This window comes from Ostrinia nubilalis, chromosome 22, assembly GCF_963855985.1.
Source record: "Ostrinia nubilalis chromosome 22, ilOstNubi1.1, whole genome shotgun sequence".
In the NCBI taxonomy this organism is placed as follows: domain Eukaryota; kingdom Metazoa; phylum Arthropoda; class Insecta; order Lepidoptera; family Crambidae; genus Ostrinia; species Ostrinia nubilalis.
In genome coordinates, this window is record NC_087109.1 from 1,401,036 (window position 1) to 1,409,319 (window position 8,284).

Below are 8,284 nucleotides of genomic sequence, written 5' to 3' on the forward strand. Positions count from 1 at the left end.
ATAAATTAATCGCGAAACTCGTTTCAAACTCGAGCTTAAATCCAACTTGTGATTACTTAAGTTCGTATTTTGGATAACAAACTAAGAGGTTACTATGTATAATAAAACAATAAAAGTGTTTTAATCCCACATGGCTTAATGCATATAAACTTACTTTCATGGTTTATGATACTTTGTGACCTAGCCTCCTTAAATACCGAACTTAATAAGTTCGAAAAGGGATAGAAGTAGTCAAGTGAAAATGCCTGAAAATACATAGCTGTAAATATATACCTATGTATTTATTAGATACCGTGATTGCCAAATTCAGGAAAACGTATAGTTGTAAATTCATCACTTGCAATCGTTATACAACAGTTGTTGGCGGTTACCCAAATGTTGAAAACATAATTTGCAAGTTAAAGTGACTGAATATCGAATAGGATGTTTTGTAGACTTTTTGTAAGTTGCAAAAAATTTACAATGTCGACACAAATGGTGACAAACTGGGTGAAGTTTTGACCTTCGATTGTCGATACGAAGTTTGGGGTCAAACATTCCTCCAGTTTAGAAAAAAAATCCTGGAGGCCGTGACAGTAAGTTATTCTTTAAATCAAAATAATCAAATAAGTATTTGCGACCTGCAAAAACCCTTTGGAGATAGGAGATAAGTAAGCGATGTCACGTCAGGCTATACAAATATATTTTTGATAAAATATCATCTATTACACTTATTATGATGACAATAGTATATTGCTGTATCGCTATCCGTACTCCGTACTGTAGGTTCTTCTCCTTTTAGCATATTAATTACAGAACATGAAAAGTGTGCGTCAGAATGGACGGTCACTACCCATATTTTACATCGAAACAAATATTGAACGTTGCTTCCCAGTTGCTACTAGTTGCTACTAATCGTTAGATAGTTGCTACCCTCGATTTAAAGAAAATAATCTACTTTCTTAGGTGACGCGCCATCCTAGCATCGGAATGGCTGGTCACCTATCCAGCGAGAACAAACTGCGCTAGTTAAAAGAGTTTGTTTGTAACCAACAATTTACTATTACATTAAAATTTAATATTACATGAATTCAAAGCACCGATTTTCACATCTTAGAAACATTTTCAAGTACTCTTCTATGTTCGTTCTTTAGATATCTAAATAATATTATGAGTTAGTGACTAATATTATGTGCATAATGGCACCACCTACCAGCAAAAATGTTTTCATAATTTGCATGTTAGTTTCTATTATGCATATGCACTAAACTAGTTAAATACCATAAAGCACAATCAGGAAGCAGACAGCAAGTTAGACGACTCAATAAAATATCACGGCATTCAGCCTGAATGATACCTATTTACCTTGAACTTCACGGACTACTGGACACGGCAGGTTACTTTTTGTCCAAATGCTACTTGATTCACCGAAAAAAGCACCTTTTTTGTTCGGAAGCCACAAATTTCGGTTGACGTGAAAGATGGAAGATAAGCGAGTATAAATAATGGCTCTAAGCTTGTCAATATTACGTAGTACTTATTATTATTCTGTGATATTACTGACAAATTATATTTGTGTATTTTGGCTGGCTATACAGGGTGTTAGGTAAATGGGTATATGAGCCGACACTAGCCCATGTTAACATGGGCATATAAATGGTATGGTGAAGTCAGAAATTGGATATCATCATTTTAATTTTTTTAATTTTCATACAAAATAAATTTGATTAAATCCGATTCGTATGAAAAATAAAATAATTAAAATGAAGATATCAATTTTCTGACTACACCATACCATTTATATGACCATGTTAACATGGGCTAGTGTCGGCTCATATACCCATTTACCTAACACCCTGTATAAAGTCATATAGAAATATTCTCAATCACCAAGTTAACAAAAATTCTTTCAATTAGTAGGACAAGTCTGCTTACTTTTTTATGCTGAAGAAATATACACTTTCTAAAATAGGCGCAGGACCTGTCTTTGTGGAAATCTTGGGGGAGGCCTTTGTCCAGCAGTGTACGTCATTCGGCTGAAACGATGTAATTATTTAAAGTGTTACGTAATAAATGTCCTCTTTTAATTAATTCTCAATGACCAATAACTATAATCCGATCTTATTAATATTAATAACATGAGATTAGTCATTCATTTAGTTCTTCAAAAGTTGTTTGGCCTTGAAAACTGCCTTATAACAGCACATTAAGTACTAAGTTAGAACTAGGTTAAAAACTTACTGCATGACCTAGGCCTTAACTGGGGTCTTTAACAAACTTAAGCAAGTAATAAAGCAGTAATTAAGCCGTAAGTATAGCGTGTGAACATTACTCGATACAATCTACATGCACACCGTTTACTTTTACATGTTTTTTAGATTTAAAACAATAACCGACCACTTACAGTGGGAATTTGAAAAGTTTTACTGCATAGGTGTATAATTTTAATAGAAAGGACGAGCAATTTAATAAATAAGGAAAAATAGAGCCTAGGAATTGTATTTGACTTAGAGACTGCGGAATCCATGAATTCGTAGTATGTACTATTTCTGTGGAAGCCGGTTATTTAGGAATTAATGAATATAAAAATGCTATGAGAGATCTGATTAACAAATTCTTTAACAAATACTCATACGGAAAAGCTTTATGTATTAGATTTCATTTATTTTCCCTGCCTCCAAGATCCCAATTAGCGCCTACACTACATTAACGATTTCATAATACATTGTACGTTTGAAAATTTTCACCCAGACAGAATGTAACCTAATCAATAATTGTAATTGTGTCCTTTCTGATCCTATTTAGCTCTACATTGGCATTAAAACTCGCGCATCGATGCAGATATTGCAGAAATTGCGTTTGCGCATGACACGTGTCAATAATTACTCACTTGACACCACTTGAGAAGCTGCGAAACGAACAAGTGACAACAGCTTGGTGAGTGTTAAAATTTAGTTGACAGTAACTAAATCTTTAGCACTTTAAAATACACTAGCGGCCGCCCGCGACTTCGTACGCGTGGATCCCGTTTTACCTCCTTTATCTATCTTACGCGGTTTAGATTTTTTCCTACAAATGTTTTTTCCCGCTGACTCCCGTTCCCGTGGGAATTTTGCAATACCTTGTTGTAACTAAGCTTTAAGTTTACTAAGGTACCTGCATGCTAAATTTCAAGCGTCTAACGTAAGCGGTTTAGATTTTTTATACAAAAGGATTTTCCTGCTAATTCCCGTTCCCGTGGGAATTTCAGGAATTCCTTTCTTAGTGCACCTCTACGGTATCTAAGCTACGTCCCTTCCAAATTTCAAGTGCCTACGTTTAGCCGTTTAGGCTGTGCGTTGATATGTCAGTCAGTCAGTCAGTTTTTCCTTTAAATAGATTTGCTTTTCTACTTCTAAGTATTTAAAGATACAAAAATACAATGTTTTTAGTCTACTCTAAATCAGGATAAATAATATTCTCATGATAGGGATTGCATATTTAACAAGTGTCTCTTTTCTTCCTTCGTTACGTTCTCGTAAGAAAATTAGTTTAATGGACCGGTTGCATAAATTCTGTTATGATATTCACGATGATGAAAGTTATCGAAATTAAAATCGATAAAAAATAATAATTTGTAACCTACAAATACTCGTTGTATGCCATATTGACCTTTTAAACTTTTTTACTTTTCATACAATGAACACACATCAGACTATCAACAATTTATCATACAAAATAGCACTTATTGCAAAAACATACTATTATAAAACGCCAAAGCTTGATTATACAGACTGTACAACGTCACTTTTCTGTATCGCTATATAAAAGACATCAACGAATTAGGCCAGCACTACGCGATTCAACGGGACAGACAGTCCTTAACCAATAAAATAGGCCAGTACTTTTTCTTTTTTCCATCGTATAATGAATCAAGTGATAGTGTCAGACTTAGTACCTAAATTAAACTGGTGTAATAAAATATCTTTTCCCAAAGGTTTATTTTACTTTTGAATTTTTTTTTTATCCACAACGAGGAAGCTCTTGGCCTGTATCTCACCTGATGGTAAGTGATGATCAGGCCGAAGGTGGAAGCGAGCTTCACCCGGAATCCTCAACCACAGAGAAACTGCCTATCTTACCTCTAACTGCCGGAACAAAACAATGCTGTTAACATTGTTGTTATGGCGACAGACTTAGGTAAAATGGTGGTAGCTAGCCAGGCGGACTTAGAACAAGTCCTACCACCAACCAAACCGAACAGAAAAATCTGCCCCCACTGGGAATTTTCACATGTCACCGCTTTGCACAGGAGGGAGGGTCTTTGACTTCAAACTCATACATTTTTTCCGATTAATATCGTTGTGGGTAATAACATTCTCCCGGGACAAACTTAGCCTTGTTTTGTTTGGGTTTTTATTGGCGATCAAGCTGCAGATCCTGGCTACAGAGTATCAGCGTCCCGTATTGAGTAGAGTCCGACTTCATGATCTAATTTATCAAGTCAAGACTCAAAAAGGAGTCTAAGGTGATTAAAAAAGGTAGCTGGAATCACGGTTTAAAGCCCTTGTCAATCATCTTCATCAATCAATGAAGGTCGATTATGTTTTTCTCGTATATTAATTTACTTTTAATGCTAATTTATTTTACACACCTATCTGTTATTTTAGAGAAATGTTTTTTTATCCATATTTATCCATTACACCCTGTATAATCTTATCCACAGTTGCACATTACAAAAGGCTAAATAAAGCCCCATCAGGCAGTGTTAATTGGCAGTTTTTGCGGCGCCCGCGCCGGGGGCGTCACGTGGGCGCGGTGACGTCACGCGAAGCCTCCACGCGTGTGGGACTGTGGGTATTATGACAAACAGCCAAAACTGGATGAATAACAAATTACATGTATTCATAGCAGTTTCCTTAAGCATTATGGAAATTAAATAAGGTGCTTGGAGTCTAGTTTGTTATGCTTTCGCTAATAAATCGCTAAATACCTACTCCCTAACTAATAAAAAGTTACACAGTTGTTGAACACTGTTTTAAAATGACATTTCCATACTAAACGTCACTTTAAAACACTTCAACGAGCGTGTAAGTTTTATTAGTAAGGGGGCTAAACTGTAATAATAGTTGACATACAACTTGAAGACGAAGACGCATGTTACGGATTACTTTTTGGCATGAAAATTACCTGTTGTGACACAAGTTAAAATATAATTAATGAAAAAACACTTGCATACTCGTTTAAGCACATACCTAGTTAAGGCATAGCCTGTTTCCCAAAAAGCTGTTTTAATTTATGTAAAACTAGCGGCCGCCCGCGACTTCGTACGCGTGGATCCCGTTTTACCCCCTTTTCCCGAATTTTCTTTGCTATAAACCTCACGGAGCCCGAGACCTTTCCAACGAATGCAAAACCGTGGAAATCGGTTCGTGCGTTCTGGAGTTATAGCGTCAGGGAGGAAAACCCGACTTATTTTTATATAGTAGATTACTTATTTTCAGCACAATAATTTGCCTCAAGGATTACTTGAGTCAGCTCACCTTGGGATTTTCGAGTGAGGTGTTGCATTGGAATCCTTAATTTCCTCCAAAATTTGTGTATAGGTGGGTAAGGACAAGGCCAGTCAATTGCAAAAACCCTGATGACTCTATAGCCACCATATTGTTATGCGTCTAAATTGCATTGCTTTTTAGCACTGGCCCATTTATTGTCCCAAAGCAGTGGTAGGGTTAAACGAATGTAGAAGATCGTGTAAATGCGGTTTTTACAATCTATTAATAGAAAATTAATTACTTTTGTGACTTTATTTACGAGTAATGCCTGTTTTCACCATCAATGCCCAATTTTTAAGTGACCTCTATGAAAACAAAATGCCTGTTTATGTGTTACCATAGGGGTCACTTAACAATTAGGGATTGATGGTGAAAACGGGCATAAGACTCTTTTCGAAAGAAGTAAGAATCGTTTTTCTTTTCGGTCAATCATTCAGACGTTAAGTAGAATGACGTCATAATAAACAACATGAAAGTAACAAGATATAATACAAACTTGTTTGAGAATTCGAAGGTTCAATTTTATTCTTATCTTGAATTACATGGTCTCGTAAGTGCAATAAAATAAGCTAAGTGAAACGTATTTATCTACTAAGGACCTTCTAAGAACATAACTATTTTAAATAACCTGTCTGGTGACGCAGTTTCTGTACACAGATTCACAAAGTTGTGTATTTTTTGTGTGTTTAACCTTGAGGAAAAGTGCATGACAATGTTCGCAATGTCTGTGGAACAGTACTTATTATTATTCTGTGGTAGAACGAAGACTTTGTCTTCACTAAAAGTTGTTTACTTCTGTTAGTTCAATTCACAGTTGCCTTTTATTACTTTGTTTGTCTGTAGGCTAAACTATTAAAATAAACCAATAACTATAAAGTTATTCACGAAACTACTTACATCCTTATCTGAGAAAACTAGTATGTATAAAGTATATAGTAATAGTGTCTTTATTAGTTCCGAAAACAAAATTCAATCAAAATCTTAACCAAACGCAGCCTACTGATGGACATAAATCATATGTAAAAGATCCCCCCATATGATTAAAGCTCTACAATTGAATGCTCCGCTTTTTTAAGCACTTCAAAACGCTAAAATGTAACGCAAAGTGTGGATAAATAAATAAATATGTAGTCTACTATATAAAAATAAGTCGGGTTTTCCTTCCTGACGCTATAACTCCAGAACGCACGAACCGATTTCCACGGTTTTGCATTCGTTGGAAAAGTCTCGGGCTCCGTGAGGTTTATAGCAAAGAAAATTCAGGAAATTAACATTTAAAGGGGATAAAACGGGATCCACGCGTACGAAGTCGCGGGCGGCCGCTAGTGTATTATATTTTTCACGCGGACTTAACTCTCTACATAATAGGTAGAGCACCTTCATCATAATTACAGCCTCTTGACTTTTACATGGCATTCAGTTACGAGCGTCCAAAGGTTGCAATCAGGAAATTACGTGGCGACATTTGAACAATGATGCAGATCACTGACAATCTTAGAAGATTGAACAGTTGGCTGGTAATTCGTTATTATGATATTAAAATAACTTTAATAAAACTTACATAAATAAAAAAACTTACAAATAAGGATTAAAGTGTTTTAACGCCATCTTGTGACGTAGTTTTGGGCTGATGCTGTGTAGGTTTGTTGTCGACACGACAAGAAGAAGAAGTGTTTTAAAACAGCTATTTACTTTAAGCTTTTGAAATAACTGTAGTTTCTTTAAAACCATTTTTATCTGTCTGTTTGTTCCAGGTAATCTATGAAACGGCTGAATTGATTTTGATTTAGCTTTCTTTAGAAGATAAGGAGGTACTAAGGATTTTTAATAGGTAAATTAATAATTAAAACGTTTGTAATAAGCCTACTGTTTAGTATTTGCCTAAAAGTAAAAATAATTTCTGCAGAACAACGTATTAAAACTTCGTTCAAGTTTTAAATTTTAAAAAAAATACTATCATAATAAAGGTAGGTGTAAAAATAAATATTGCGCTTGAAATTAATTACTTTTGCACCTGTACAATGTAAGTATTGTTATTACCTGACTACGCCATTAAAAGATGCATATCATTACCATAAACAATTTATGTTGGTGGTTACGTAACTCAAGTACAACACCTTCACAGTCCATAAAATATCGCGTGCAAACAATTCAAATGAAAACGTTTAAGATATTACGTTGAAACTTCAATATTAGATTTCAGTTGTTGTTTATGAACGTTCAATTAATTAATTTCACGTTTCGAAATTGCAGTTATTAATTATTGAACTAACTGTTACATCAATTTATCAACCAATCAACCTCTAACTCTAACTATATCTAGTCTGGTGTACTAACTCTCCCTTTCTAACTTGTTTAGAGCTTTTATGAAACCTGCAATCGCACAGCGAAAGGCTCACCAAACTCTCAAACTGTTTCTGAACGTCTAGGTTTGTCTTAGATTAAGACGAAAATACCTTTTAAGTAAAAACTAAACAAAAGTAAACTTACCTTAGAAAATTTGTCCTTTCCGGCCGGCAACAGATACTAAAATCAAAACACAACACAAATCACCAACGGAACAGAACAAACACTAAAAAACTCCTTGGTCGTTCACAAAAAAAAACTTTAAACACTGTGAGCCGGAGCCACGAAATTGAAATTTAAAAAGTACACAATATTATTGGCGCGCAGTTTGACAGATGGATCAAGATGGCGGAAGGCAAGGCGGCCGTTCTCTTCAAGAACTCGAGGTCGACTGAATGAGTTAAATTGCGGAGTGAGAGAGCCTG

General features: G+C 35.2%; 1 protein-coding gene across 1 annotated transcript in view; it reads right to left on the bottom strand.

The window, feature by feature from the left end:
• The window catches only part of LOC135083012 (uncharacterized), an 89,034-nt gene extending 80,750 nt beyond the window's left edge, over positions 1 to 8,284 (bottom strand). The window contains exon 1 of the mRNA XM_063977775.1: positions 8,004 to 8,284. The gene's annotated coding sequence lies outside the window, so the exon portion shown is untranslated. The remainder of the gene's footprint in view (positions 1 to 8,003) is intronic.